Here is a 9,830-nt window from a genome sequence, read left to right as displayed (position 1 = left end):
TTTCCGAAACCATATCCGACGAACCAAGGAAGACAGATACGTCGTTGCATTACCATTCAACGAAAAACTTTCCTCACTAGGGTCATCGAAGGCCGCTGCAATGAGCAGGCTCGCCTCTCTTCATCGTCGATTCCAACGCGATAAACAGTATGAAACCGCGTAAAGTACGGTGATCCAAGAATATTTAGACTTGGGTCACATGACGAAGATCAACACGGATCACTCCGCCGACCATGGGTATTATCTACCACATCACGGCGTGATCAAGGAGTCGAGCGCCACCACTAAACTCCGGATTGTATTCGACGGATCAGCATCAAGTACCACTGGAGTTTCATTAAACGATGCCCTTCATACTGGTCGGAAATTATAAGAGGACTTGAGAAACATATTATTGAGATTCCGGTCATTTCAATATGTCCTTACCGGCGATATCGAAAAAATGTATCGGCAATTCATCATACGTCCAGAAGATCGTACTTATCAAAAGATTTTGCGGCGTGCCGATAACGGAGAGATCGAAACTTACAGACTCAATACCGTAACATTCGGTCTATCCGCAGCCCCGTATCTAGCCATTCGATGTCTTAAGCAATTGGCAGAGGACGAGGGACCTCGATTTCCGATAGCAGCGCAGATCCTGCAGCGAGACTTTTACGTCGACGATGCGTTGACTGGAGCCGATACGAAGGACGAAGCCCTATCAGTGAGAAATGACCTAACGAAACTACTCAAGCTAGCCGGCCTAAATATCCGCAAATGGGCATCAAACGATCGGGATCTGCTACGAGGATTACGTGAGGAAGATACCAACAAGACATTACATCTCGGTGAGTCATCAACATTAAAAACACTCGTGGATCATGATGAAGCATCGTGGATCGTTACCCTCACTTTTCCTAACGAAAGGTGCGAACAGCGAATCCGCGTTGTTAATTAAAAAGGGCACACCCACACCGAGCTTTCCTCCGTAATGAGACGAGAACACCTAGATAGAAAAATACTAAGCCTACAAATAGTGAACATCTCTCCGATCAGTTTCGATTATTGTAAACCTGTGCTGTGTTAGTAAATAAAGTTAGTTAGAAAATAAAGACAGTAATTGTGTTACGACTCAACCTTCTTGTTTTATCACCTAACCCTCAAGTTTACGTGACATTTTGGCGATCCTGCCAGGATCCATCAGCTTCAAATAAACGAAATTACGCATTTCGGGCCACGGTCAACTTTGAAGATTGAGGATCAGCAGACTACTGCAACAGAGCAAACACTCTTGACGTTTCGACAAAGGAACACCGCGACAGAACCTTTCCTACGGGCTAAACGATCGAGGTGAGCGAGCTCTGGATTCCTTTATCAAACACAAATAGCACAGACAGTACAACCAATATAATATTGGCAACGCCACGAGAAGATAAAATCGAGACTGTTAACACCGCTTCAACTAGTAGTGGAGTAGACCCAATATTAAAGGCTATATTAGACGGAATACGGGACAAAAGGAAGCTTTTCGATAGTTCTAAACGCCAGAGACTAAACTCTGGATGGCCTTTGTAATATCCTCCATAAGAATTTCTCTTATAAGATCATTTGTTCGGGTTCCGATATAAAAAATTGCATTGGGCATGTTGACTACTTTAACCGTAATCCCCCCTCCAAAAATTACTGGGTGATTGTAGCTTGTGAATAATCGTAGATAGAAATAGCGCGAACAAGCGACGAAGAAACCGAACCTTGGGGGGGAGGGTGTCCCTTAGAAATAATCGCTGCGTAGTAACTTTGAAACAAGAGATAGCATTCTTCATAGAAGGGTCCGATAGGACCCAGAAAGGACAACAGCCGCATGATGTCTCAATGTCATGCGGCCGTAAATGAACAAATGTCGCTCAATATCGTCCTATTTTTAATTGTCAATTATGCATATCAACTTGAATACATAAAGTTAAAACTACGTGAGAGTGTAGTTTTTTACTCTTAAGAAGCGTAAAATTCAAATCCCCAAATATTTATTAGTTTTCGCAAAAAGTATTTAGTAACTAAAACTGTGTGTCTTAATTTATACAATTTTCGGAATGTACACAGCAATTAGCGGTGGCTTCATCTATTCTTGAAGAATTGCACTATCATGTACAACTTGAAACCAATCAATTTTGTAATGGTAAACTTTTCAAAAATGATGGCAAAATTTGCATACCATTTTTTGTCATAAATAAATGCAATAACTTCTGCAAATGTAATCGGTTTGAATTTCCACGTGGGCCATTGAAAAGTTAACGTTTCTCTATGAAATAAAAGAAAATTTTTCCTTCTACTCCAATTAGGAGCCAAAATAAATTTTTTAGGAAAAATCGCTACAGCCCCAATTTTCAATAACAGCAGCTAAAAAAATACAGTATACGGAAATATAGTCTAACTGATAGCAGAAATAATTTCAAGCATATGGAGCCAAAAATGAGCCAATAAAAATCTGATAAAGTCGAGATATGTATGATCCGATCACATGGTGGAGGGTCGCGACCTCAATCCACGACCGGATCGAAAAATTATGGGACATTTTTGTATAACTTTTCAACTACACGAGACATCGAAATGTAACTTCATTTTAAAGCGTTGGAAAATAATCAGTATTAAATTAAATGTGGTGTAAATAGTACATTTTATGTCAGACAGATCTTTCTTTAATTTTTTGAATTAAATAACTTTAGACAAATTTGAAAAACTGTTTCTTTAATATCGTAAAAAAGATATTGAATAGCACTAGAAATGGTAGAAATAGTACTAGGAAAATGTCTAAATGAAATGTAATACTAAAATTGTATCAATATTATATTATCTTATATCAATATTATATCGTATAGGAAAAATCTTACCCCTAGTGTTTGATCTCTACTAAGTTACTTATTCTAATGTGATTTAAACAAGAAGCAATGGTTACTTAATATGAACTTAATGCAGTGCTGTGATATAATTATGACAATTAAAACAATTATTCACATCTCAACTTGCAACTTCTAATGAACAACTCAACAACTTACTACTTATTGCTTGCAAAGACTCGACTCTTCTTGTACCCGCTTATACGACGCCTATCTCGACTCACGGAGCTCTCTGCTGCGGCCATACGGGGAGGCGAAGAAGCGAAGAAACAAACAAAAACTCCGACCCGTAGGGGCATCCTTATGAGGTGGTGTTGAAAAATCTCCGCCCTCGGACGCCTCATGCACAGGAGGCGATGGACCCTCAGTTCCTGGAAAGAGTCGTCGATACTATATCCCAGGATGGGAGAGAAGGCGCGACCCTTAGGTTCCCGCGCGTTGCGGAGGACTGGAACCCGGAACTGGGGGTGTCAGGAGAATATTTGGAAGAGGCCGCAGGCAGAATCGGGACGCGTAAAGCTCCGCGTTCCGACGAGTCCCAGCCTGTCCGTACAGGCAGGGACGGATGAACCATCTTCCGAAGTCGGGGCAATCTCCGGATTCATCCTCGGCCTTTAGGTCTGGTGTGTCTTCTGAATGAGTCGGGCACGTTTCTCGAGAGAGTAATAGATGCCCGCCTGGAGAAGCACATATCTCCTGGAGGAGCGTTATACCCGGACTGCGGAAGGGCCAATACGGTTTCCGGATGGTACGGTCTACGACCGATGCTATCGTTCGGCTCCGCTCTCTCATTGCGGAGGCCAAGCGACGGAGAGGGGTGGCATTGGCGGTGTCATTGGACATCGCGAATGCCTTCAACAGCTTGCCCTGGGGCAAAATGGAGGAGGCCCTGGACTTCCACCGCGTACCTCCCTATGTGAAAGGCGTAATTCGGGCATATCTCCGGGACCGGAGTATCGTCTGTACCGTCCAGAGCGGAGGTGTGATTAGGAGGGCCGTAGTCTGTCTTAGGTCCTCTGGTATCTCGCGTACGACGCAGTGCTTTGAACAACAATACCCCTAGAATCGTCACTGGCGTGTAACGCAGATGATACGTTTTGTAGCAAGGGGGATCACGGGGATCGCGTGGCGTGGAGAGGATCCTCGGTAGAGGACATCACGTGGGCCACCCCGGAGCTACTCAGGCGAATCCACGATTGGAGGGTGGCCGAGGGGGTGGAAACGCTATCCGATCACCTCTACATACTGATGGAGGTGGCCCTGGGGGCCGAAGACGACGCCGGAAAACGACGACGACCGGGAGAAAACCGCCGCCGCCCGCCGCCGCGATGGCGTTTCAAGGAAAGGGACAAGGAGATGCTACGGGCGGCCACGATCGTATCCGCCTGGAGCTGGGACGCCCGACGGACAACCGGGCAGGAATCCTCGACGAGGAGGCGGAGGAGCTCCGAAGATACATGTGCGCGGCGTGCGACACCTCGATGCCGCGCTCCGTCCCGGGGGGGAGACGCGACCAAAGAACGTACTGGTGGACTCCGGAGATCGCGGAGATGCGAGAAAACTGCGTTCGGGCCCGCAGAAGATTCCTAAGGGCCCGCCGTCGCAGGCTGACGCGCGACGAGGAACATGTGGCGGCACGGGCCACGGAACTTTTCAACGGCTCCGGATACAAAGCGCGACGCCGCCAAAGCGCAACACCGACGTGCCCAATGTACCATCGATATCTTCACACTCTTTCCGCCGAATTCTCGGAAGAGCATACACGTGCCAGCACAGGCGGCACATCTAATGAATGCACGCTAGTGGGGATATCGATGGGCTACGAAGGGAAGGATCTGCGCGAAGAAAAACAAAAAGCAGAGTCAGTCTGTCTTGCGTCATTAAAAGTGTAGCTCCTCGGTCCTTTTTGATAGCAACGCGTCGAACGGCATCTCGGTGTCTATCGTTATTTGTTAGTTGTTACCTGTTGTCCGTTAAGTGTTATTGTTGATCATTAATTGTTAACTCTGATTGTTGATTAGTTCTAATAAACTGTTATTCGTAAAAACACCAAGAGTAGATCCTTACGCACCTATCACTATACCACCTCAAATTGGTGACTACCGACGTGATTTGACGTAATATTTAGTGAAAGAGGTGACAGTGATAGTGCTATCGTTTTAACCACCGATTTTGAGTGCACCGCGACGATGGAAGGTAATACACAGGGAACCATAGCCAGCCAGGTGATCAGCATGTCTCCACTGCTGCCCACGAACACGGCGGCATGGTTCGCCCTTCTGGAGAGACAATTCGAGGCAGCGCGAATTACGGAAGACACCATTAAGTACGTGACGCTGGCAAAATGCCTCAACGATCAACAGCTCCAGGACGTCGAAGACCTAATGACGAACCCTCCAGACATCGGACGCTACGAAAAATTAAGACATGCGCTCATTCGCAAATTATCCGATACGGACGCGACCCGGATAAAGAAGTTGGTGGAAAGCGAGGAGATGGGAGATAGAAAACCATCCCAGTTTTATCAACACCTAAAAAAACTCTCCAGCCCCTCCACGTCCGATGATTTTACCCTCACGCTGTGGAGGAACCGATTACCCGCCCGCATCAGGCGTATCCTCGCGGCAGTCGACGATTCGGACCCAGAAAGGTTATTGCGGCAGGCGCACCTGATCGCTGAAGAATTCAGGGAGGATTTTCAGCGCACCGCCCGGGTAACGGCAGTAATGGACCCACCAGCGCAAAACGTGGGAACATACGATCCAATGGCCGCCGCAATCAACGTGTTGAGCGAGCAAATATCACAGTTGCAGGCACAGATGAACGCGTTGAGCATGATTAATCACCGTCGACCACGATCACGATCACGCTCGCGTTCGCGATACCACCGACGTTCGCGCTCGCGAGATCGGCCACGGCAAGACGGTCTGTGCTTCTACCATGCAAAGTTCGGAGAACGCGCGAGGAGCTGTCGTTTCCCATGCACGTGGAAGTCGGGAAACGAGACCAGCCGTCCGTAGACGCGGCAGACGACGACGGCCTGAGATCCCGCCGCATCTTCGTTACGGACAAGGGAACGAAGATTTCTTTCCTCGTAGACACCGGCGCCGACATCAGCGTATACCCCCGCTGTAAAATCCATAGGCACGTCAAGAAAAACGCGTACGAACTATTCGCGGCCAACGGGACGCGCATCGCAACGTATGGTACCACTGCGATTGGCCTTAACCTGTCCCTTAGACGAGCCTTCAAGTGGAACTTCGTAATTGCTGACGTTCAAACGCCTATCATAGGCGTAGATTTTTTAAGCCATTATGGGTTGCTCGTGGACCCGCGAAACAAACGACTCCTCGACACGACAACCCAATTATCAACAAGGGGATATGCTGCCACGACGGAAGAAATATCCAACAAAACCGTAATCGGCGAATCGGTCTACCATCGACTTTTGGCGGAGTTTCCGGATCTAACTCGTCCACCGGCCTGCGGACGAGAGAAAATCCGACACAGTGTGGTACACCATATTGAAACCACACCCGGGCCACCCGTCTACAGTAAACCTCGACGTCTCGCACCGGATCGCCTCAAGCAAGTCAAGGCGGATTTCGCAACAATGATCGAGCAAGGAGTGATGCGGCCATCGAAGAGTCCATGGGCATCACCCCTGCATGTCGTCCCAAAGAAGGACGGAAGTCTACGATCATGCGGCGACTATCGTGCGTTGAACGCTCGCACCATACCCGACAGGTACTCCCCACCACACATCGAAGATTTCGCGCAACATCTGTACGGTAAGCGTGTCTACTCAAAAATCGACCTTGTCCGCGCTTACCACCAAATCCCGACCGCGCCAGAAGACGTTAAGAAAACCGCGATCACGACACCTTTCGGACTTTTCGAAGCAACCAACATGATGTTTGGGCTTCGAAACGCCGCGCAAACGTGTCAAAGATTCGTTGACGAAATTACCCGTGGTCTAGACTTCGTGTTCGCTTACATAGACGATTTCTTAATCGCATCCGAAAACGAAGAACAACATCGCGAACACCTTCGGATTTTGTTTGAACGCTTAAACGAGTATGGCGTAGTCATCAACCTAGTAAAGTGCGAATTCGGTGTGAACGAAATCACATTCTTGGGACACACCGTAAACGCCGACGGGATAATGCCGCTAGCCGAACGCGTTGACGCTATTGTAGAAGAACCGCTCACCGGGACCGTTAAAGCACTACGCAAGTACCTCGGTATGATTAATTTCTACCGACGTTTCATACCGGGGGCCGCAAAAATTTTTCAACCCCTAAACGACCTATTAAAAGGAGGAAAAAAGGGCAACGCGCCCATCAAATGGACAGAGCAATCCGAAGCCAGCTTCCGCGAGTCGAAACGCGCCCTCGCTAACGCCACGATGTTAGCGCATCCGATACCTGGCGCACCTGTTAGCCTCGCGGTAGACGCATCCGACTATGCAATAGGAGCGGTCCTCCAGCAACGCGTCAACGACTCTTGGCAGCCGTTAGGTTTCCTTACCAAACCGTTGACCTCCGCGCAGCGAAAGTACAGCGCGTACGACCGCGAGTTACTCGCTATGTACACTGCGGTAAAGCGATTTCGACACGCCATTGAAGGGAGAAATTTTACAATTTACACCGATCACAAACCCCTTACATATGCGTTCAACCAAGATCCTGATAAGTGTTCGCCGCGACAATTCCGGCAACTAGATTACATCGGACAATTCACCACCGACATAAGATATATCAAGGGGTTAGACAATAACGTTGCCGACGCTCTGTCACGCATCGAAGCGATAGGAAAGTCTGTGGACCATCGAGCTCTCGCCGCCGCGCAAGAAGCCGACAAAGAACTAAGCAACATCGTCAACTCCGGTACATCCGCGCTACGGTTAAAGAAAATACGTTTCCCCGATCACGACGTAGAAATATATTGCGACGTATCGGGTGACTTTGTACGACCGTACGTACCGAAATCCTTGCGGCGCGACGTATTTAATTCGCTCCATGGACTTTCCCATCCAGGGATACGTGCCACTCAAAACCTGGTGACGACGCGTTTCGTCTGGCCGTCCATAAACAAGGACGCCCGAAATTGGACACGCCAATGTATCCCGTGTCAACAATGTAAAGTCACCAGGCACGTATCCTCACCCGTCGGAACATTCGGAGAATTAGCGGGCCGTTTCGAACACTTACACATAGACATTATCGTGATGCCATATTCAAAAGGCTACCGATATTGTCTAACGTGCATCGACCGTTTTTCGCGTTGGCCCGAAGCCATTCCCATCGCCGACATGGAGGCTGCAACCGTCGCTTCGGCTCTCCTTTGCACGTGGATATCTCGTTTCGGCGTGCCTTTAAAAATAACGACTGATCAAGGACGCCAGTTCGAGTCGAACCTATTTAACGAACTATGCCGGTTGCTCGGCATCAGACATTTGCGCACGACAGCCTATCACCCCGCGTCCAACGGGATGGTAGAGCGCCTCCACCGACAACTAAAAGCAGCAATCAAATGCCACGATACGAGCAACTGGGTGGATATCTTGCCGATAGTTCTATTAGGCATACGAACAGCTATGAAAGTGGACCTAAACGCGACGGCAGCCGAAATGGTTTATGGCACCGGCATACGATTGCCGGCAGAATTTTTTGTACCGACGAAACAACAGGCCAATTCGGAATTCGCAAGTCGCCTAAAAGACCGAATAGGAAAAATCAGGCCTCATCCAATTACGCGACACGGCGAAAAGAGAACCTTCGTGTTCCGCGACCTCGAAACATCGCCTTACGTATTCCTGCGTCGCGACGCCATCGGAGACCCCTTACAACCACCCTACGACGGGCCGTATCAGGTTATAGAGCGAGGAAAAAAGACCTTCACTGTTAAAATAAACAATAAAAACGTAATAGTGTCCATAGACCGATTGAAACCCGCATTTCTTTTTAACGACAATATTGAACACCATAGCACGGAAAAGCGCAATGTAACAATACCGCCCGGTGCCCGAAACAAACAAAGCGAAGGGGACTCAAGAGTTCATCACACCACACGCGCGGGCAGGAGAGTTCGATTTCCTGATCGGTTTCAGGCGGGTCTCGGATAGGCGTTAGGAGCCGGCGAACGTACACCCTTGCCTGTAATATTTATATATTTTTCATTTATATAGCGTTATCACTGGTAAGGGGGTACTAAGTCCACAAGATGGCGGCATACTGAGAGCACGCGTTCACGTCGCTCCGTACTTAATGTTCGAGTTCTTGCGGAAAAGTAAAGAAATCGGGCGAGAAAATAACGCGAAAGTGGAGTGAAAGTGCTCGGGAAGGAAAGTAATAATAAAGAACAGTGGAGGTCGCTTTTATAGAAGCGTGAGTGGACATAGAAAAACGTGGCTGAGGTTAGGGCAGAGTGGAAGACATCTTGGGACGCGCGACTGCAGCGCCGCCGCACGGGCTACTTGGTAACTGCGCGCCAACGTTCGTAAAGTAATACGCCGCGGGACTAGCGTCCGCGTTCGTAAAGCGATACGCCGGGGGACTCAGTGCAGGTGTTCGTGAAGCCGCTCGCAGCGGTACTTAGTGTATCCGCGTCCGCAAAGCAACACGCTGCGGTCTAAGTGCCACGTTCGTAAAGTGACACATCAAGACGCAGCAAAAAGCATCCAGTTCTGAAACACAGAGAAGTGCTAGTGCGAGTGCTTGACTAGTGCCGCCATTACGCCTTCGGACTTAGTGTCTGTGCGCGTAAAACAATACGCCGCTGGGACTTAGTGTCTGTGCGCGTAAAACAATACGCCGCTGGGACTTTGTCTCGAGCGAGTAAAATAAAAACAATACGCCGTCGGACTTAGTGCCCGCGCGTGAGGAAAATAATAGTGCAGTGCTAGCACAAGTGCTTGACTAGTGCCGCCGTTACGCCGTCGGACTTAGTGCC

The 9,830-nt window shown here is 48.5% G+C and overlaps 1 protein-coding gene across 1 annotated transcript in view; it reads right to left on the bottom strand.

The window, feature by feature from the left end:
• The window catches only part of LOC117160795 (fatty acyl-CoA reductase 1-like), a 122,447-nt gene that overhangs the window by 55,721 nt on the left and 56,896 nt on the right, over positions 1 to 9,830 (bottom strand). The window lies entirely within an intron of this gene.

Source organism: Bombus vancouverensis, chromosome 11 (assembly GCF_051014615.1).
Source record: "Bombus vancouverensis nearcticus chromosome 11, iyBomVanc1_principal, whole genome shotgun sequence".
Taxonomy (NCBI): domain Eukaryota; kingdom Metazoa; phylum Arthropoda; class Insecta; order Hymenoptera; family Apidae; genus Bombus; species Bombus vancouverensis.
Note: the sequence above shows the minus strand (reverse complement) of the source record. Positions and strands in the feature narration are given on the sequence as shown.